The 23,921-nt window shown below is 41.6% G+C and overlaps 1 long non-coding RNA gene across 1 annotated transcript in view; it reads right to left on the minus strand.

The window, feature by feature from the left end:
• Positions 1–11,334: 11,334 nt before the first annotated feature.
• Positions 11,335–23,921, minus strand: part of LOC130544126 (uncharacterized) — a 218,557-nt gene continuing 205,970 nt past the window's right edge. The window contains exon 4 of the long non-coding RNA XR_008960137.1: positions 11,335–11,596. This is a non-coding gene — a long non-coding RNA (uncharacterized LOC130544126). The remainder of the gene's footprint in view (positions 11,597–23,921) is intronic.

A 23,921-nucleotide genomic window follows, 5' to 3' on the forward strand; every position in this document is an offset into this window, starting at 1 on the left:
ACAGAAAACAAATAATAAAATGACAGACTTAAGCTCTAACATATCAATAAATACTTTAAAAATAAATGCTCTAAATTCACAAATTAAAAGACAGAGATTGACAGAGTATGTTAAAACACACACATACACACACACACAACCACAATCCAAGGATATGTTGTCCACAAGAAACTTACTTCAAACATAATGACATAGGGAGGTTAAAAATAAAATGATGAAAAATATATATCATGCAAACACTAATTAAAAAAAATTGGCAATGTTTTTTTGGATTTAACACCAAAAGCAAGGTAACAAAACCAAAAATAAGCAAGTGGAAATGCATCAAACTAAAAAGCTTCTGCACAGCAGAAGAAACCACCCAACAAAAATGAAAATGTAACTTACAGCACTGGAAGAAAATATTTGAAAATTATATATCTGATAAGGGGTTAATATCCACAATATATAAAGAGCTCATATAACTCAAAACAAACCAAAAAACAAAACCCCACAAACACCAGTTAAAAAACGGGCAGAGGATCTGAATACACATTTTCTAAAGAAGACATATGACATACAAATGGCCAACAGGTACATGAAAAGGTGCTCAGCATGGCTAATTATCAGGGAAATGCAAATCAAAATCACAGTGAGATGACCTCACACCCATTAGAATGGCTATCATCAAAAAGACAAGAGAAAACAAATATTGGTGAGGGTGTGAAGAAAAGGGAATCCTTGTACAATTCCCCTGTTGGTGGGATTGTAAACTGGTACAGCCACAATGGAAAACAGTATGGAGGATCCTCAAACAATTAAAAATAGAACTACCATATGATCCAGAAATTCTGCTTCTGAGTATTTATCTGCAGAAAATGAAAACACAAACTCAAAAAGATATATGCACCCCCATGTTCATTGCAGCATTGTTTACATTAGCCAAGACATGGAAGAAACCTAAGTGTACACGGATAGAGAGAAGGATAAAGAAAATATGGTATGGCTGTACAATGGGATATTATTCTGCCATAAAAAAGAAAGCAATCTTGTCATTTGTGACATCATGGATGACACCTTGAGGGCATTATGCTAAGCAAAATAAGTCAGACAGAGAAAGACAAATACAATATGATCTCACTTATTTTTTTTTAAGATCTTATTTATTTATTTGACAGAGAGAGAGACAGCCAGCGAGGAGGGAACACAAGCAGGGGGAGTGGAAGAGGAAGAAGCAGGCTTCCAGCGGAGGAGGGAGCCCGATGCGGGACTCAATCCCAGGACCCTGAGATCACGCCCTGAGCCGAAGGCAGATGCTCATGCGCCCCTATGACCACACTTAAATATGAAATCTAAACAAGCAAACAAAGAAAATACACCAAACTCATAGATACAAAGAACAAATTGGTGGCTGTCAGAGGCAGGAGGTGGGCATGGGGGAAAGTGTGAAAGTGGTCCTTCTAGTTATAAATTTCTACTTATAAAATAAATTAGTCCTGAGGAATGTACAGCGTGGTGACTATAGTTTGTAATACTACATTGTATATTTGAAAGTTGCTTAAAGAGTAAATATTAAAAGTTCTCATCACAAGAAAAAATTTGTGACTATGTATGGTGATGATGTTAATTAGACTTTTTCTGGTTAACATTTTGTGATACATATGAATATCAAATTATTATGTCATATATCTGAAACTAATATAATGTTAAATGTCAATTATATCTCAATAAAAATAAATAAAATGATGGAAGAGATATATCATGCAAACATTAACTTGAAAAAAAATAGGAGTGGCCAAATTAATACTAGGTAAAGTAGACTTCAGAGCAAATTAAGTTACTAAGCACAAAGAGCCACATTACTTAATCCACCAGGAAGATCTAGCTATCCTTAAGTTATGTGCACCAAACAACAGAGCCTCAAAATACATGAAGCGAAAACTGACAGATCTAAAAGAAGAAATAGACAAATTCACAATTATAGTTGGGAACTTTAACACCCCACTCCTAATAAATAATTGACATACTAGACGGAAAATCAGCAAAGATAACTATGAACCAGCAGGATCTAATTGCCATCTATAGAATATTCCACCCAACAACAGCAGAACAATTATTTGTAAGTACCCATGAAGCATTCACCAAGATAGACTATATCTTGGGTCATAAAACAAACCTTAACAAATTTAAAAGAATTGAAATCATATGGAGTTTGTTCTCTGACCATAACGGCATCAAACCAGGAATCAATAACAGAAAGTTCAGTAAGAAAATCTTCAAACACTTTGAAATTAAACAACATACTTCTGAATAGTCCATAGGACAAAAAGGAACTCCCAAAAGAAAAGAAGAAATATATATATATGTATGTATAACTGAGTGAAAATGAAAACACATTTCAAAATTTGTGAGAGGCAGCTAAAGAAGTGATAAGAAGGGGTGCCTGGGTGGCTCAGTCGTTAAACGTTTGCCTTGGGCTCAGGTCATATTCCCAGGGTCCTGGGATTGAGCCCTGCATAGGGCTTCCTACTCAGCGGGAAGCCTGCTTCTCCCTCTCCTATTCCCCCTGCTTGTGTTCCCTCTCTCGCTGTGTCTTTCTCAGTCAAATAAATAAAATTTAAAAAAAAAGTGGTAAGAAGAAAAATTATAGCACAAATGCTTACATTTAAAAAAGGAAAAAATTTCAAACCAATCAGCTAAGCTCCCATCTCAGGAGCCTAGAAAAGGAAATTAAAAGTATACAAATTGGAAAGGCAGAAATAAGACATTCTCTATTTGCAGATGACATTGTTGGTGAGTAAAATCCCAAAAAATTTACCAAAAAAAAAAAAAAACCCCACTAAGTTTTAGAACTAATAAGTGAGTTCAGTAAGGTTGCAGGAGATAATATCAACACATAAAAATCAATTGCATTTCTGTATACTAACAATGAACAAGTGAAAACCAAAATTTAAAAATGCAATGCCATTTAAAATTGCTCCAAAAAATTACATATATATATAAATCTAGTAAAACATGTACAAGATCTGTATGATGAAAATTATAAAATGCTGATGAAAGAAATCAAAAGATATAAATATGTGGAGAGACATACTATGTTCATTGATTGGAAGACTCAACATAGTAAAATGTCCAGTCACCCAAAAATGATTTATAGGTTTAATGCAACTCCTATCAAATTCTCAGCAAGGTTTTTTGGAGACATAGAAATAATTATTTGAAATTTTATATGGAAAGACACAGGCCCCAGCTTGGACGAAACTAATTGAAAAAGAATACAGTGGGAGAAAATATTCTTGATGTTAGGGTTCACTACATAACTACAATAATTAAGATAGTGTGACTATTAGCAAAGGGTTAGACAAATAGAACAGAGTAGAAAACATAAAAATAGACCCACACAAATACGCCCAATTAATATTTGGCAAAGTAGAAAAAGCAATTCATTGGAGTGTTTGCCTTTTCAATAAATGGTGCTGGAGCAATTGGACATTCATAGTGAAAAAGAGAGAGAGAAAAATAAATAAACCTTGACTTAAATTTCATTCCTTATACAAAAATTAACTCAAAATGGATCATGGATTTAAATGTAAAATGTAAACTTACAAAATATCTAGAGAAAAACACAGGAAGAAATGTTCAGGACCCACCATGAAGCAAAAAGTTCTTAGAATGAAATTAAAAGCATGATCCATAAAATGAAAATTTGATAAAATAGACTTCATTAAAATTAAAATGAAAAACTTTTGCTCTGCATAAAACTCAGGATGAAAAAGGCAAACTACAGACTGGAAGAAAATATTTGCAAATTACTAATCTAACAAAGGACTACTACCTAGAACACATAAAAAACCCTAAAAACTCAACAGTTTAAAAACTCAAAACAATGCAATTAAAAAATGGAGGAAAAAACTATACAGACATTTCACTGAAAAAGACATACAGATGTCAAATAAGCACATGAAAGAAAACTCAACACTGGATAATGTATGGAATTGTTGAATCACTCTATTGTACACCTGAAACTACTATAACACCGTATGCTAACTATACTAGAACTAAAATAAAAACTTAAAAATGTGCTCAACACCATTAGCTGTTAGAGAAATTTAAAGCACACCTAAAATCTGTAAATAGCTAAAATAAAAATGCTGGTGAGTATGTTGCAAAACTGAATGACTCATACAATTGCTGGTGGGAAAATTTCAGCCACTCTGAAAATTAGTTTGACAGCTCCTTTTAAAACTAGAAGTGGACTTAGCATACCACCCAGCAATTGCATTCCTGGGCATTTAGCCCAGAGAAATGAAAACTTATTTTTATGAAGAAATTCATACACAAGTGTTCATAAAAGCTTTATTCATAATAGCTCCAATTGGGAACCTACCCACATGTCCTTTAGTGGGTAAATACTTAACCTATTTTTGATACATAGCATTTCATGAGATACATCCATCTCGTGAAATACTACTCAGCAATAAAAAAGAATGATCTGTTGAAACACACAACAACTTGAATGAAACTGAGGAAATTATATTTTAAAAAAAGGTAATCTCAAAAGGATGGTACTGCATGATTCCACTTATACAACATTTTTAAAATAACATAATTATAGAGACTGAAAATTGATTAGTGGGTGAAGGGATTAGAAAGGATGAGGGGAATGGAGAAGAGGGGGTGGGAATGTCTGTAAAGGGGTAGTTCCAGTGATGATGGTACAGTTAATTATCTTGATTGGAATGATGGTTACACAAAGCTATTCGTGTGATAAAATAGCATAAACACAAATACACATGCAGAAATAAGTGCATGTGTAACAGGTGAAATATGAACAACTCTGTGGATGGTACCAACATCAGCTTCCTAGTGTTTTATTAAATATAGTTCTGTAAGATACCACCTCTGGGGGAAACTGAGTGAAGCATAGGCAGGCCTGCCCTATACATTTCTTTGCAACTTCCTGTGAACCTGTAGTTATTTCAAAATAAACATTTTTTAAAAAATAAAAACAAAAACTTGAGGCTTTGGGCCCGTTCTGCCTACCCTGGGGCTTCTCAGGCTTCTCCTCAGACTGTGGGAGGCTTGTCTCCATGCTCTGTTTCCTGCTCTGAAAGGAGCTCTCCATTTTATCTATGCCCCTGGCATAGCACCTGTGAGGCACTCAGTAAATGTCTTCTGAACAAACTCACATGACTCCAATGATGCAAACATGGAAAGAACACCAAACAGGAGTCCATCCCTTTGGCATTTTCAGTAAAGGCAGGCAAGTGCCAGGAGCGCAGAGCTGAGGTGCTGGGGATGCAGGGGTTCATCACCCATGCTCTTGGAGGGCAGGTGAAGGAGGGGTTGCTGTTGGAGAAGTGCATCAGAAACCAGGTGAGGCCAAAGACACAGAAATGTCGTGGTGGGCAGTGAGGGCATCAGGAGAGGCAGGAAGGGGTGGTGGGGCCTGCCACCACATGGCGTTGAGAGAAGCTGGAGCTCTGACACACACACACACACACACACACACACACACACACCCCACCCCTTTTAGGGTTCCATCTATGGGCAACATCCCCAGAGGGACATCCTTCTGGCTTCCAGTCCCCATCTCCTGAACCTAGGGGCTTATGCCCAGGTTGTAGGGGGCAGGGGCAGTCTTCTTTGCATTCTCTCCACCTTTTTTCTTCCTCATCATGGCAGACACCACCTTCCTTCTCTTCTTCCAGTTACAAAACAAGAGCTCCAGCACACACGTAGCCAATAAATGCAAGCAGGTATTGAGGAGATGAGAGTCGAGGGCCTTTCACATGGGCTCAGCACACAGGACCTCCTGAATTGTAAACAGACCTGCTCTAGGGGACCTGCTACCCTCATCTCAGTTCTTGGCACCCATTATGGCCCTGTCTCTGGCCCGGGGCAGTGACAGGGAGCATAGCCTCACCTCCTCCCCTCACAATGACTGTCTTAGAGGTGGAAATGCTACCCAAGCAACTGCAGAAGGAATTCTAGTATGTGCGTGGGAGATCTGCTTCTGCCGGAACTGCTGGCAACTTCCTTGCCTCTGGAAAAGCCTACAAAGGAAACAGATGCCCAGGAGAGAGAGCTGAGGGCTGGGGGAGGAGTCTGAGACCTGAGGAGGGTCTCTCCTGCCTCTAGCCACGTCTGAAGCAGCCGGCTCCACTGCCCCTGGGCTTTTCAGTTATTTGAGCAAACATGTTTCCTGTTCTGTCTTAAGGCAGTTTGAACTGGGTTTTTTCTGCCTTGCAACATAGAGTCCTGACTGATAAAAGGATTATCTATACTAGTATTGTTATGGGCCCAGTTTAGCTAGCCAAACATGATGGAAATGTGGACTTCCTGGAACACATCCACTGCCTAACATAATAGGGAAAACTCTCCATCACTATGAGAAACTAGGAAATGGTGTGAGGCCAGCCTTCATTTCCTCCAAAGGGAAATCTCATCTGAGGAGTAGAGAGGTAGCAGAATGGAGTGGAACGATGTTAATGATACCTTCTCAGAATTTCAGGGGCTAAAGATGAGGGTGAGTTTGAGGCAGTCATTAAAACTTCTAAGAAATATATTCAGCCCTGGAATCCCCAGTTTGGGATTTAGGATTTCCCCCACAGTGGTCCAAGGGAGATAGGTAAAAAACAGGAAAAAAAAATGGTAAAGATCTAACTAATATTCATAATTTTGAGGGGTGATTTCACCTAAAAAGGAAGAGCAAGAAGTCATGAAAATAGAACAATCCAGAGACAGAAATATTCTTGGAAATGAAAAACAGATTGTTTTTCTATGAATCTATGAGAAAAGAACAGGCAAGTTCGAAAAAGAAGATATTAATAAGCCAATCTTATTCACGAAAATACACACAAAAATACTGATAAAATGTTACCAACTGAGTGAAGCAATGTAAAGCCCATCATAACCAAGTAGGGTTTAACCCAATAACATATGGAAGGTTTAGCATTAGAAAAATATTGATGCAATTAACTAAACATAGATTAAAGAAAAAACGAAACACATGATCACCTCAACAGATGCAGAAGAAGCATTTGATAAAATTCTATATGTATTCATTATAAAAATTAGGATAAGAGAACTACAGCAAAAAACTACAGCAAACATTATACCTAATGGTAAAATCCCAGAAAATTTTCCTCTAAAGTAAAAAACATGGGGCATCTGGTTGCTCAGTTGGTTGAGCGTCTGCCTTCAGCTCAGGTCATGATCCCAGGGTCCTGGGATTGAATCTTGCATTGGGCTCCCTGCTCAGCAGGGAGTCTGCTTCTCTCTCTCCCTCCCCTGTTCATTCTCTCTCCCTCCCCCACCCAAATAAATAAATAAAATCTTAAAAAAATTAAATCAGAAACAAGATGAGGGTGCTTATTATCACTGATCCTATTTAACCCTGTACTGGCAGTGCTAGCCACCTCAGTAAGAAAAGAAAAAAGAAGTACAAGGATTGGAGACAGTATAATTATCTACATGGGGATAAAAGCTGGAAACTAGTAGAACTAATGAGAGAGTTTAGCAAACTTGCTGTAAACCTATTCAATATACAAAAATGGCATGCCTTGATGCCAGCAACACACTATTAGAAAAAGCGATTTTTTAAAAATCCCACTCACAACCACAACAAAAACCTTAAAGTACATAGGGATAAATTCAACCAAACACATGCAAAATATTATGGAGACAAACTTTACAGAAGGACATAATAAAATACTTAAATAAATGGAGAGATGTATACAGTGTATATTGATGAAAAGATGGCATCGTGAAAACATTAGATTTTCCCATATAAGCATATAAACACAATGCATTTCCAAGTAAAATGCCAACATTTTTTAGTGTGCAATTTGAAACATTGATCTTAGAAGTTACATGGAAAAGCAAAAGGTAACAAATAGACAAGAAAATTATATAAAAAAACAAAACAAAACAGAGAAGTAGGGCTTGCTCTACCAGAAATCAAGGCTTATTACAAAGTTATGGTAATTAAATCAATAAGGTACTAGCATGGGGTAGTAAAGAAGAACCAAAGGAGAAAAACTGAAGGAACCGATGAATGTAAACATAAAAACTTGGTGTATGACAGAGATGACTTTAAAATGAGTGGGGAAAAGGAACTATTCAGTAAGTGTTGTTGGGACTACTGACTACATGTACAGAAAAAAATAAAATCACCTCCCCCTGCCATTTCACACTATATATAAAAATAAATTCTGGAACGACTGAAGTCATAAAGGTAAAAAGCAAAATATAAAATATTTTCAAAAGACAATATAGGTGACCTTCTGCTTCTGGTCATCATATATCATAAACAATTAGAAAACTGGACAAAATATATGAATCAACTGTATTCTGACAATGAACAAGAAGCAGTGAAGGACTATAATGTCTGAGAGAAAGGAAACAAATGAAGTGGGGTCTTATAATCACTGGCTTTCTGCTTGGAGGCACCCTCTGGACTCTGCCACAGGAGAAGGAATTCAAACAGAGCATGGCACTCCTATTCAACTGAGAAGCCAGAGTTCAGAGAGGCTGAGGGGACTGGAGTTCGTGTGACACAATACAGGAGAGGAAGGAGCTTTGCACAGAAAAATCTCTAGAAATAGCATAGGTATCCTCTTCAGTCTTTAGTTGCAACTAACTTGTGCACAGAGTGAGACACAAAGAGGCTGGATAAGGAAGAACTACCAAGAAAAGAACAACTACCAGGAAGCAATAAGTGGAATAATTCCATACAGAGAGCAATGAGTGCAACAATTCTCTCGCAGAGAGCTGGGAGAAGTTGGACTTCTAACAGGCGGAGTGAGGAGAATTTATCAAACACTGAGGCCATTCAGTAGATACCCCAGAAGGAACACAGTGTGATATTAAAGTTAAACTGGGGGCACCTGGGTGGCTCAGGGGCGCCTGGGTGGCTCAGTCATTAAGCATCTGCCTTTGGCTCAGGGCGTGATCCCTGCATTCTGGGATCGAGCCCCACATCGGGCTCCTCCACTGGGAGCCTGCTTCTTCCTCTCCCATTCTCCCTGCTTGTGTTTCCTCTCTGGCTGTCTCTCTCTGTCAAATAAATAAATAAAATCTTAAAAAAAAAAAAAAAGAATATAAGTTAAAAAAAAATAAAGTTAAACTGGCCCTAGCATAAAGACTACTCTAGACCCACCCTAACAAATTTTAAAAACATGCTTCAAATGATCCACAGGTTACTCAGTTGGCTGCCAAAACAAAACTTAACTCTCTTTAAAAGAAGACAACAAAATCCAGTCACTAAGCAATGTCTAGCATACAATAAAGAATTACTAGACATGTGAAAATGTGATCTACAGCCACGAGAAAAATGAGTCAATACAACAGAAACAACAAAGATGATAAAACTATTAGAACAATTTAAACAGTTATTTTTAAAAAGTCAAGGATTTAATGGGAATATAATGAGAGTATGGAATATATAAGAAGAAAAACCAGGATGCCTGGGTGGCTCAGTTGGTTAAGCATCAGCCTTCGGCTCGGGTCATGATCCCAGAGTCCTAGGATCAAGTCCCACATTGGACTCCTTGCTCAGCTGGGAACCCGCTTCTCCCTCTGCCTGGTTGGGCTCTCTCTCCCCCTCTCTCTAACAAATAAATAAATAAAATCTTAAAAGAAGAAGAACAACAACAACCACCACCAAATAGAATTTCTGAAATTGAAAAATACACATTTGAAATGAAAATTTCATTAGCTGGGATTAATACCAAAATAGACACCAAAGAAGATAAAAATAGGCAAACATGAAGACATTGGATTTGAATACATAGGATAACAACAATGTGAAGCAGAAAGAAAAAAGCCTTTTAAAAAATGAACAGACTCTCGGTGACCTGTGGAACAGTATCAAGCAGTCTAACACATATACAAATGGAAACAAATAAGGAAGTGGAGGAGGGGCTTTTTTTTGGAAAATAATGATCCAAAGCATTCCAGATTTGATGAAAAATGTCCACCCATACATAGAAGAATCTCAAAAACCCCAAACAGGATAAGTATAAATAAATCATACTTAAGTAGCTGAAAACAAGTGATGCAGCAAATATTTATTTATTTATTTATTTATCAGCACACTACAACATTACATATAGAGATTACAAGATAATAGTTAATGCTGACTTCTAGTCAGAAACAATGTGATCAAGAAGAAAATGGATTAACATCTTTGAATGCTGAAAAAAAAATGTCAATTTCTAATTCTATGTCCAACAAGGTAATCTTCAAAACTGTTTGTCTGACTCTGTCTTTATTTTACTTTAATTTTGAAGGTTACCTTTGCTGGATATAGAATTATAGGTTGACCGTTTTTTCTTTCAGCATTTCAGATAATATGTCACTAGCAGACCATCGTGTCAAGAAATGGTAAAAGAGGGGGCGCCTGGGTGGCACAGCGGTTAAGCGTCTGCCTTCGGCTCAGGGCGTGATCCCGGCGTTCTGGGATCGAGCCCCACATCAGGCTCCTCCGCTGGGAGCCTGCTTCTGCCTCTCCCACTCCCCCTGCTTGTGTTCCTTCTCTCGCTGGCTGTCTCTCTCTGTCGAATAAATAAATAAAATCTTAAAAAAAAAAGAAAAAGAAATGGTAAAAGAAGTTCTACAGCTAAAGGATATGACACTAAATGGAAATCTGATTAACTCAAAAGAGGGAAGAGATGTGGAAAAGGTAAATAGTTTGATAAATATAAGCTCTCCCTTTTTTTAAAAAAGTTTCCTTAAAAGATATTTGACATTTTAAAGCAAAATTTGAGTTTATAACATATATAGAAGTAAATTATGTGGTAACAATTGTCCAAAGCACATGAAGAGGTAAAAAGGAAGTATTGTAGTGTACTATTATGCATACACAATGTATGGTTCTTACATTGTACATAAAATCGTTTAATTTCACTTGGAGCCAGTCTGTGATAAGTAAGATGCACAAAATAAACCCTAGAACATGACTAAAAATAAAATGAAAAAGTGTACTTAATCAGCAAATATAGAGTAGAATAATAAAAATACTTAATTGAAAAGAAGACAGGAGAGAGGAACAAAAGAACAATGAATATGGGACAAAAAGAAAACAAATAGCAATATGGTAGACTTAAATACAACCATATCAATAATTACTTTAACTATAAATGGTCTAAACACTCAAAGGCAGAGATTATCAAACTGGATAAAGAAGCAAGATAAAATTATATGCTGTTTAAGAAACACTTTAAATATAAAAACACATATAGGTTAAAAGGAAAAAAGAAAAATATATATCATTCAAATATGCATAAGAAACCTGAAGGAGCTACATTAATATCATACAATGTAGAGAATAGTATTGCAGATAAACAGGACTATTACATAATGATGAGAGGATCACTCCATCAAGAAGACATAAAAATTATATGCACTTAATAACACAGATTCAAAATGTATGAAACAAAAATTAACTAAAAGGATGGGGCGCCTGGGTGGCGCAGTCATTAAGCATCTGCCTTCGGCTCAGGGCATGATCCCGGTGATCTGGGATTGAGCCCCACATCAGGGTCCTCCGCTGGGAGCCTGCTTCTTCCTCTCCCACTCCCCCTGCTTGTGTTCCCTCTCTTGCTGGCTGTCTCTGTCAAATAAATAAATAAAATCTTTTAAAAAAATTAACTAAAAGGAGAGAGATATAAAATTACAATCATAGTTGGAAATTTCTATATTCCTCTCTCAATAATTGATAATGTAAGAAAACAGAATATCAGTAAGGATACAGAGAACTTCAACAGTATTATCAACCATTTTGACATAATTGACATAGAACATTACACTTAATAAAAGAATACACCATCTTTTTTTAAAATATTTATTTATTCATTCATTCATTCATTCATTCATTCAAGAGAAAGTGTGTGTGTGCCATGTGAACAGGGGGAGGGGAAAGGAGGAGGAGAGGAAAAGGGAGAGAAGCCCAAGCAAACTCCATGCTGAGTGGGGAGCCCAGCCCGGGGCTGGATCCCATGACCCTGAAACCATGACCTGAGCCAAAAACCAAGAGTCCAACACAACTAACTGAGCCACCCAGATGCCCCAGAATACACAGTCTTTTCAAATGCATATGGATTGTTCACCAAAATAGACTATTTGCTGTTATATAACAGAAGTCTCAATAAATTTTAAGGATTGAAGTCATAGATGTTTTCTAACCACAAAATATTAAATTAAAAATTAGTAACAATATCTATTCATAAATTTTTAGAAATTAAATAATACAGTTTTAAATAATCCATGAGTAAAGAAGAAATTAGATTAAAAGATTAGATAATGTGTTGAACTGAGTAATAATGGAAATCCAACACACTCAATTATTGGTACACAACTAATGTGAAGTTGAGTGCATCTAAATAGTGCTTAGAGAAAGCTAAGAACTTTCAGTGCATGAATTTAGAAAAGAAGGAAAGTCTAAAGTCAGTGATCTAGGCTACCACCTTAAGAAGTTAGAAAAAGAAGAGCAAATTAAACCCAAAGGAAGAAAAAGGAAGGAAATAATATAAATAAGAGTGGAAATCAATAAAGTTAAAAATGGACAAATAGGTTCACCTGGCTGGCTCAGTCAGGAGAGCATGCGACTCTTGATCTTGGGGTCATAAGTTTGAGCCCCATGTTGGGTGTAGAGATTAATAAAAAAATATAAGTAAACTTTTAAAAATGGACAAATAATAGAGAAAGTCAATGAAATTACAACCAGATTCTTTGAAAACCTCAATAAAACATATAAACTCATAGTTAAACTGATCACAAAAAAAGAATGATGACACAATTACCAACATTAGGTATAAAAGCAGAGTCATCATTAAAGATCCTACAGACATTAAAAGAATAATAAGGAAATATAGAGACTTTGATGCCAATAAATTTGAAAATTCGGATGAACTGGACAAACTCCTTGAAAAATACAAAGTATCATGACCCAGGAAAAAATAGAAAGTCTGAATAGTCCTCCATCTGTTTTTGAAATTTTTGTTAATTAATAACTTTTAAAACTTCTAACAGAGAAAATTCCAAACCAAGTTAGCTTCACTGGGAACCTTCTATCAAACACTTATGGAAGAAATCATTCGTAAGTATACAGAAATTCTTTCACAAAATAGAGAAGGAGGAAATACTTCCCAACTCATTTTATGAGGCCAATACATTAACCTGTTAATGAAACCAAACAAAGACATTACAAGAAAACTCCAGACTGCTATACCTCATTAACATAGATGTATAAGTCTTCAACAAAATATTAGCAAATTCACTCCAACTATAGATGACCAAATGAGGTTTCCCCAGAAATTCGAGTTGGTTTATCATTTCAAAATTAAACAGTGTAGGGTGCCTGGGTGGCTCAGCTGTTAAGCATCTGCCTTTGGCTCAGGTCATGATCCCAGGGTCCTGGGATGGAGCCCCGCATCAGGCTCCCAGCTCGGCGGGAAGCCTGCTTCTCCCTCTCACACTCCTCTTGTGTTCCCTCTCTCACTGTGTCTCTCTCTGTCAAATAAATAAATAAAATCTTTTAAAAAGATTAAACAATGTAATTCACTCTATTAACAGAATAGAAAAGAAAAATCCATATGACCATCTAAATAGATGCAAATAAAAAAGCTTTGACAAAATTCATCATTCATTCATGAAAAGAAAATTCTCAACAAACTAGGACTATAAAGGAACTTCTTCAACCCAATAAAGGGCATCTCATGAAGCTATAGGCAACATCACCCTTAATCATGAAAGATAGGAAGCTTTCCTCTTAAGATAGGAATAACATATCTTAGTCAATGCAATAAGGCAAGAAAATGAAATTTATTTTTTTTTAATTTGAGTATAGTTGACACATGGTGTTACATTAGTTTCCGGTGTACAACATAGTGATTCCACACCTCTATATGTTATGCTGTGCTCATCACAAGTGTAGCTACCGTCCCCAAGCATGCAATGCTATAATGATACCATTGACTATATTCCCTACGTTGCACCTTTCATTCCATAACTGGAAGCCCGTATGTCCCACTCCCCTTCATTTATTTTGCCCATTTCCCCTTCTCTTCTGGGGAAAATGAAATTTTAAAAAAGCTTGTATAGGAAGAAGAAAATATGTCTTTCTTCAAAGATGACATAATAGCATACATCTTAAAAATCCTAAGGAATGTCCAAAAGCCTTCTAGAAATAATAAATTTAGTAAAGCCTCAGAGTGTAATCTCAATGTAAAAACAAAAAAACAAAAAAACAAAAAAAAGGTTTTCTCTGGATACTAGCAGCAAAGAATTAAAGAGAAAAAAAATTTTTAATTGGTAATGGCACTTAAAACCATGAAATTCTATAGGCCTAACTTTAACAAAAGATTTGCAAGACCTTATACTTAAAACTACAAAACGTTGTTGAAACAAATTAAAGACCTAAGTAAGTGGAGAAGTGGAATATGCCTCATCCCATGTTCATAGGTTGGAAACTTAATATTGCTAAAATGTCAGTTCTCTGCAGGTGGGTCTACAGATTCAAAACAATCCCAACAGAAATGTCAGTAGGCATTTTTGCTTGGGTTGAAGTTGACAAGCTGATTCTAAAATTTATATGGCAGTATGAAGGCCTAGAACATCCAAAACGATTTTGAAAAAAAGATGAGAAAAGTTGTAGGACTTTACTAAGTGATACCGAGACTTTCAGTAAAACTATAGTAATCAAGACCATGGGGTGCTGGTGTCAGGACAGATCAGTAGATCTAGATTCTGAAGTGTACGTCAGAACAGAGGTCCAGAAATAGACCCTCACTTTTATGATTACTTGATTTTTGACACAGTGGTTAGGGTTATTTGAGTGAGAAAATGACAGTCTTTACAGGAAATGGCGTCAGAACAATTGGACACCCCTACAAAAAATATGAGCTTCAACCCTTACCTCACAACCTACACAACAATTCATTTGGAACAGATTGATAGATCTAAACATAAACCATTTGATTATAAAACTTCTAGAAATAAATATAGGAGAAAAGCTTTGTGAACTTGGGATAGACAACAATGTTAGACAAGACACTTTTTTTGTAGAAAAAGAGAAATTTGGTAAATTAGACTTTATCAAAATGAAAAAAAAACTTCTGCTGTCTGAAAGACACTGTTTAGAAAATGAAAATCCAAGACATAAACTGAGAGAAAAAAAAAATTTTTTTTTAAAGTAGGCCCCACACCCAGCATGGAGCCCAGCGTGCGGCTTGAACTCATGACCCTCATGTCAAGACATGAGCTGAGATCCAGAGTTGGATGCTCAACTGACTGAGCCACCCAGGTGCCCCGAGAAAATATTCTCCATACACATTTCTTAAAAAGGGCTTGTATAATTTCTTACAGAGGACTCAATAAGAAGAAGAAAAGAGAAAGGAAAACATATATACATGACCAAGACTTGTACACAAATGTTCGCGGCAGCTTTATTCGTAATAGCCCCAAACTGGAAATAACCTAAGTATCTAACAACAGATTAGTGAAATACACACACACACACACACACACACACACACACACACACACACACTATGGTATATCCATACAATTGAACACTACTCAGCAATAAAAGGGATAAACTCCAGTATGCGTGATAGCGTGGATAAATCTCAAAAGCAGGATACTGGGCAAAAGCAGCCAGGGGAATATGCCATATTATTCCAATGAAATTTAGAAAAGGTAAATCTCATCTATAGTGACAAAAACAGATTAGTCATTGCCTGGGACCCAAGGGTAGGAAGACAGAGTGTCTGGGCAGGGGTGAGGGAACATTCTATACATTCTGTGGGCGGCATGGTTACAAGGTCGCATACATATGTCAAAAGGCATCAGATTCTACATTTAGAATGGCTGCATGTTGGGGCGCCTGGGTGGCTCCGTCAGTTGAGTGTCCAACTCTTGGTTTCAGCTCAGGTCATGATCTCAGGGTCATGAGACTGATCCCCGCATCGGGCTCTGCGCTTGGCACGGAGTCTGCTTGAGATTCTCTCTCCCTCTCCCTCCTACTCACTCTCTCTCAAATAATAAATAAATAAATAAATAAATAAATAAATAAATAAAATCTTAAAAAAATAGAATGGTGCATTTATTGTGTGTAAATTATGCCTCAATGAATTTGAATTAAGAAGAAAAATATAGGAAAATATTTTTATGTCAGTGAGGGTAGAGAAAGATTTTTTTTGAATAAAATGTAAAAATTATAAACCACAAAGGAAAAGGAGAATTCTACTACATTAAAATTCAAAACCTCTGCACATCAAAAGACACCACCAGCAATGTTTAAAAAGAAAAAAAAAAAAAAACAGTCCACAGACTGGGAGAAGATATTTATAACCCATATAACTGAAAAAAGATTAGTATCCAGAGTATTTCACGAACTGATACAAATCAATAAGAAAATTACAAGTCATCTAATAGAAAAATGGCCAGGATATCATCAGGCAAATCATAGGTGAGAAAAACTGGGTAGTCCATAAATCTGTGAAGAGATAGCAAGCTCTCTATTAGACAGGAAGATATAAATAAGAATGGCACAATGTGATCATGTGGTAACTCCAACTGTCGGCAAGGACATGGGGAAATGGGAACGCTTCGTGTTCCCAGTGGGAGTGTGTCTTCCTAGAGTAATTCGGAGATGAATTTGGCAGGAGTAGGGAAGTCGAAGGTACGCTTCCCATCACCTACCAGTTCCCCATTTCACTGAATACCCCAGAGTCTTCAAGTCTAGGTGCGAAAGGAGACATTAAAATATGTTGAGCCCAGCATTGTTTATTAGTCCCAAAGTGGCAATGTCATAGATTTCCATGACTTGAGCAGTGGATAACTAAAACGTAGTCTCATCATATAATGGAATAAAGTCAGTCATTAAAACGAATAACGTGCATCTATATAAGTCGACATGACAAGACCTAGAACGTCTATGCATCTTTATATTAAATATCCACATTTAGAGAGAAAGAGGGAGTAAAACAGCAAGCTACAAAAAGACACCTACTGCCCAGAAAGGGAGGTGCTTAGCAGGACCCTAAGGGAGGGGTCCCCACTGTATGGAGATAGAAGGGGGCAGTGCTGGGGTGAAGAGCTTCAAGCTGCCTGCAGATAAGGCATCTCCCGGACTCTAGGACTCTCCGACAGAGACGCAATACAAGCTTTCTATCAGCAGTACAGGCCTTTTGAACGTGTAGGTTGCTGCTGGCCGTCCCCGGCACCCTTGGCGATAAGATATGCACAAGCGCTCGAAAGCATCCCACAGCCTGAGCGCTGCAGAATTCAAGATGAGAAGCCCCCAGGGCCGCCAGCACCAGCCCACATCACAACTTGCCTTGTTTTTCTTCTCCACTACCATTCCACTCACTTTGGCTCCACGGACTTGCTTTGAGGTTTGGCATTTTTCACATTTTTAATATGAACTCAGATGCTTAAGACAGCAGCAAAAAAATCCTTAAAAAAAAAAAAAAAGACACTTCCAAAATCTACTGCCTCATTTTCCCACCTGTCCTTTGGCTCCAAAAAGGACATCCGTGTAAGAGTAGCTTGTAGGTTGTAAGTTGTAGGTTGTAACCTCTTCCGTTAATGAAGAGAGGGAACCCTGCTTCCTCTTTCTCCTGCAAGCCAACCTCCGTAATCCCAAACCTTTGTGCAGAAGCAGCCCTGCTGTGATTTCCACCTTGCGACTTCGGATCCCCTGCTTGAGACAGGCTGGGGTGTGGGAAGGTGGGAGGCGGATGGGTCAGAGATTTGTCTCTGACCACGACCCTACCTGAGACTGTCTTTGTCTGTCTTCCGTGGAGAGTTTAAGAAACATTAGTATCCGAGCTGGACAGGATCAACGACACTGTTGAAGGCTCTTCTTGTATGAAATAGAGAACACTGCCAAGAGTGGGAACCGCTTCCCTGCCTTCCTGAGAGAGCCTAATACGCTCCTTCCGTCCTTCCGACCCCCTCCACCTGGCTCTCTGCCCTCGGGGCTGGCCTGTGCAGGCCACAGGAAGGGGCTCCTTTGCCTCTGGTTTCTGGTTGGGGCCAGCCCCTGGGGTCCTCCTGCTCAAGACTGGAATGAGAGAGGAGAATGCGGAGGGCATGTATTCCCTCCGGGGCCACCCTCGTTGAAGGTCACTGCCCAGACCGGCTATCACACAGCCCTCCTTTTTCCTGCCTGCTCACACCCGACTCTTGTGACAACATCCTAAAAGTGAAAGAAACCTGCAGTGCAATTTTCTTAGCAATCTCTCCTCTTCTCTTTCTCTGTGTTAGGGAAAAAACCGCCATCCTTCCCCCTCCTGTGTCTCTCTCCTGTGCTTTCACACGGAACACTTCACTGCTGACACTTCCAATCGCCAAATGTGTGTGCGTGTGCGTCGTGTTTCTGTGTGTGTGTGTGTGTGTGTGTGTGTGTGTGTGGCGGTGGGGGGGGGTCCCCACACCAACCAGTCCTGCCACACCAGCTGGGTGTCCTACAATTGAACTCCACTCTGGCACTTTCTTTTTTTTTTTTTTTTTTAAGATTTTATTTATTTATTTGACAGAGACAGCCAGCGAGAGAGGGAACACAGCAGGGGGAGTGGGAGAGGAAGAAGCAGGCTCCCAGCGGAGGAGCCCGATGCGGGACTCGATACCGCAACGCCAGGATCACGCCCTGAGCCGAAGGCAGACGCTTTAATGACTGCGCTACCCAGGCGCCCCTCCACTCTGGCACTTTCTACCTGGAGAGAGCACCAGATCCCAGAAGTGAAGGGCTCCGTCCCACAAGGGTGCCCCCCACTTCAGGTGCAAATCACAGGTCCAGGTAGCCCCCTGTGCATCAGACCCATCGGCTATAAATCAGAAGTTCCCATGACCGCCCCCCTCCCCTGGATTTAATTAATTTACTAGAATGGCTCACAGAACTCAGGAAAACAGTTCTTCACAATTACTCAGTTTATAAAAGGATCATATGATCAAGGACACCAATGAACAGCCGGACGAAGAGTTACATGGGGTGAGGTCTGCAAGGGCCCCCAGCCCAGGAGCTTCTGTCCCCGTGGAGCTGGGGTACGCCACCCACCCGATACATAGATGTGTTCACCAACCTGGAAACTCTCCAAACGCTGTACTTTCAGGGATTTTTATGGAAGCTTCATCATATAAGCACAATCGATCATTAATTCCATTTTCAAGAGAGTGGGGGTGGGGGTGGGACTGAAAATGCCAAGCTTCTGACCACGGCTTTGTCCTCCTGGTGACTAGCCCTCATCGGGGAGACCACCCGGAGTTGCCTCATTAGAACAAAGGCCACCCCATCACCCAGGCGATGACCAGGGTTTCCGGAGCCCTGTGCCAGGAACTGAGAGGGCAGAGACCAATTTGTATGCTTTATTACCTATTTCTGTCTCCCTCTGCTCGTTCATTCAGAGCATCTGTTTATGCGGCCCTGACGAGGCACCAGCGTGGGTGACAGGTCGCTGGACGCAGCCCTGCCTCCACGGGGGATGTGGTGGGCAGGTCGCAGAGCTGCGTGTGCCCCGAGCGGAGCGTTTCTGACCGCCGGGCCGTCTCAAAGCCGGCCTCTGCGTCTTTCTCTACCACAGAGTAAGGACTAAATGGGAAAAGTGACTGACGACCCCTCGGCATTCCTGAGTAACATCAGTCATTCGGGATTTCCTGAGCACTGGCCTCACACGAAAACCGTGTCGAGGGCCTCGGCGTGGGGACGGGTGCACAAGGTGGGGGACAACCCTTTTCCTCCTTGGTGAAGATTACCGTCTGTTGGGGGACGTCAGGTGAGTGGGGCCGTCTGATGGGGAAGGATTTCGTAGGGATTCCCAGGGAGAGTAGGGGAGGCCGCAGAGGAGAGATTTCACAAGTGCTCTTTGCACATGGGAGGAGACTCCTTAGGGAAAGGCCATGCAAGTGGCTTTACAAAACATGATATACATTACTGCTGGCCTCCCCAGTCATCCAGTGACGAATCAGTTCCAGACAAGGCATTCAGCGGCCAGGAAATCACCACCTGTTTCCCAGGAGCCTTGGGAACAGCTCCATTCGAAGGACCTGTGAGCAGGCCCAGGACTGAAGGGTGCAGGGCGCCTGGTGCCTTTGTGGGAGAGCTCCGTCCCCTCTTTCCTCCCGTGAAAGCCAACGACAGAACCCACAATCACAAACCAACAACCCCATACACTGTGTCACCTTCGCCCCCGCTGCGGGCCTGAGAGGGACCCTGCCCTGAGGGCTCTCAGCCTGCAGCCAGCCTGAAACCCACATCGAAGGGGCGGAAAGAAGGTGCAGGGGCTGATCCCACCCAGCGGAGGTGCTCCGTGGGCAGAGACAGAGCCGGGCCCCGAGGCTGAGTGGAGGTGGAGAGGGGGCCACGAGGATGCAGGTGCTGACACACAGTGAGTATGAGCGGGGTCCCAGGTGCTGTGCTAAGGGCCCCACGTGACCCATGGCACTCAGTCCTCCCTGAGTCCTGTGGGGTAGACACCACCATCCCCACTTACAGGAGAGGAAACCAAAGGTGAAATGGGTAAGCGACCTGCCTGCAGGGACCTGGGAATGGGTATTTGCTCCATGGTGGGGGACAGGCTTGAGAGCAGGAGGACACAGCATGGGGGACAGCCATGGGGTGCTAAGGGGTGGGGCAGCACAGACCAGGTTTGAGGAGAGGCAGGAAGTCAGTTGGGCTGGAGCAGAGGCTTGGTGAGGGGTGTTGAGAGACAGGGGAAGCCCCATGGTGAGAGCTTCCTGGGGCAGGCTGAGAGGTCAGGGCTGGAGGGGGGAGGCGGGAGGGAGGGTGGGGTGAGGACAGCCCCGCAGGCTAGGGTGCTTCAGGCAGAAGCACAACCCCCAACATCCCCTTTTCATTCACATAAAGCTGGGTTTGTTTCCATTTATCTGCTTGACTTTTCAGCCAAGATGCTGTTAGAAAAACATATTGCTCTAATTTAACCCACATGTGCATCCCCAGGACAGAGTCCAAATGGAAACGTCAGGTCCTGAGTCTTTGGCCTTGTGGATGTGGCAGGGAAGGGCTGTGGCCTCAGAACGGCCCTGACCCTCCTTCCAGCGACCCTCCTAAAGCAAGTCCCCACCCCACCCACGTCCCAGGGCAGGGAGGAGGGGGTGCCCTGAGAAAGGTGGCTGGCAAGGTAGCTTCCTCGGCCTGCTTCCTGCCGCTGCCCCGAGCCGGCGGTGGGTGTGGGGAGAGGAGGTGGCCAGCAGGCATGGGGTAGGGATGGGGCCTGTGCAAGAGGGGCCTTCGACCCCCTTCCCCAGGTCTCAAAACTCCGAAGCAAGCAGAGGTGGCAGGAGGGGGTTTATCCAATCATATGGGGGAGATGCTGCCTGCAGGACCAAAACCAGGGGCACGCCAGGCCCAGGGCTCCGCGATGCGGCACAAGAACACAAGGGATCCCGCCTGAACGCCTGCTGCGCGTGATCGGCTTGGTTTTGGAAACTTGTCTTGCGGCCCCACCTCGCTGGCCGCTGGCCAGGAGGGAACAAAGCCAGCGAGCTCATTTCAATACTCTCCACCAATTCTGCTCCCGCCCCATAACTTATTTTGAACGCAATTATATTATTTGGAGGAACTGATTTCCAAAACTTAGAAAATAAGACCAATCTCACATAGATGTTTATTCCGGCCAGGGATTGGAGACACAGCACCGAAGGGTAGAGCTGAAATGTCTCACTTTGACTCGAGGCCCCAGCGCCTTCTCGGCGGCTTACAAGTCAAGTTCTTGGTGAATTCATTCACGTGGAGACGCTGATCTTCCTTCCCCAAGCTTGCCACCCCCAGCGTGCCTCCGTCGACAGCAAAACTCGCTGTCCGCTTGCTCTGGCCTTGATTTCCGAGCAGAGGCGCTTCTAAATGAGGAACCTGACGTCTTAGGTGGTGCTGGAGGGAGTGTTGACGCAAGCACCTTACATCTGCGACCCTCGGGGGACCCCTCTCGCCCTTGTGGCTTCCAAGAGCTGAGCCCCCAGAGCCTTTGGCGGCAGGGAAGGGCCAGGAGCAGCCCTCGGAACCCACCTGGACGGCATCTCAAAGGATGCTGCTGGAAAGAAGGGATTGGGATTGGGGCCGATTATAGGGTTTTCAAAATACACAAAAGTGTAAAAAGAGCAAAAGAAATGGAAGAGGTCTCTCAGACTGTCAGCATGGACTGGGATTGCAATTACTGTGCACAGACTGGAGAAGAGTCTTTGTTCGTGACGGTGACCGGTGGCCCCTGTTCATGTCTGTGACCAGGCAGTCTTCTCAGGGTCCCCTCCGCCAAAGGCAGGGCAGGGCTCCCTGGGATCTTACGTTGAAAGCTTTGAAATCTCCCAGGCTACCAGCTACTCCTCTCAATCTCCAGACAGAGTTTCATTTGGCAGCCAGGAGGTAGTCTGGGAGGGCCACCTGACTCTTGGTGGCCTTTCCTTAGCGCCCTTCCCAGAGGACCAAAAGTATGGAGGCCATTCCAGATTTTTGCAAGGACTGGTGTCCAGACCAGGCTTGAGGGGCTCTGGTTCTGTTGGGGAAGGGGTGAGGGGGAAAGGCTCAGCCCATTCCCCGGCCAGTCCTTTGATGGACCTCACACTGAGAGGCTGGTAGGCCTACACAGTGGAGACACTTCGCAAAACCCCAGGGCCATGAGTAGGCAGAGAACCCAGAGATCCAGACCATGAGATCCACACACGTTCAGCTCTGCACCGACACACGGATCCTGAAGTGAAGGCCAAGGACCCTGCATCTTTGAGCTCACCTCCCAGGAGGCGAAAGGAAGGAAGCCCCAGGTTCAAGACCAGGTTTGGGCCTGGAAACCAGCCACTACGCACGGGCTCCAGGGAGGAAATCCAACACACAAACCTCAGGCAGCTGGTCTTAGACGTTACTTTACCTCCTTAAGTTGGGGCTGGGCCTCAATTTTGGTTTATCAGATTGGCCTTTCCAAGTTCCAGCCACCAATTAAGATGAAACTGCCCTTCACCATTAATGCAGTTGATAACTGCTGTACAGCCGTGTGCCGGGCCCCCGGCTCACGGTCACCGAGGCCGCCCATGTGCCTCTGATGGAAACTTTTTTATGGTTTGACAAGAATTTGATGTGATTCTTTTTTTCCACAGAGGGCCGGGCCTCTGGACACAATGCTACACAGTAACCCTGTAATCTTGGGATTTAATCAAAACATATTCCACCAACTTATGCTGGTGCTACGAATAAATGTTTATTTTAAAACAATTTGCTCTGCTTTTTAAAAAATTTTTTTTGAATCTTTTTTCTTCTTGGAGCTAGATTTCTCCCTGCCCTAAGCCATTCTCTCCCCCTCAAAAGACCGTGTCATATGCTCAGGTTGTAATTAACCACAGAGCTGTTTCGGAGAAGGGGACAACGAGAGGACATTTGACAAAGAGTTAACAGATGTCATCTCGGAGGCTGCCGGCCCACTGCTGCTGGGTCATTTGTGGGATGGAAGCTGATTTTGCTGCTGTTGTCAACAGAGAGTAGTAATAATTATATGCAGGCTGCATTAGGCCTAACAGATTGGAGGTAGAACGTTCTGTTAAAACCCAGCTCATATCCTGTTTCTCTCCAGATACAATGGAGACGACCCCTAGCTCCCAGTTCTGAGAGTCATCCCCAAGGATGCTTACAGACTTTCCAATAGAGAAATAGGTCAGGCTCTTCCATGGCAAACGCTGCTGGGCCCGCTATGGCAAAGGGATCGGCTCTGGGCCAGTATAGGCACACTTCAGTGAGCCAGCCTCACCGCACCCCAGAGCTGCCTTTTTCCATTTGAAAAATGAAAGAATTAAATTCAAAACAAACAACTTCAATTTAACACCAAACTACAGGATAACCAATCTTAAAAATGTCACCACGTAATGGATCTTAATACCCATTGAAAACACAAAAACAGCACCATTGTTCCCCGGCAAGGCAGAGCAACCTCGCAGAA

Source organism: Ursus arctos, unplaced genomic scaffold (assembly GCF_023065955.2).
Source record: "Ursus arctos isolate Adak ecotype North America unplaced genomic scaffold, UrsArc2.0 scaffold_19, whole genome shotgun sequence".
Taxonomy (NCBI): domain Eukaryota; kingdom Metazoa; phylum Chordata; class Mammalia; order Carnivora; family Ursidae; genus Ursus; species Ursus arctos.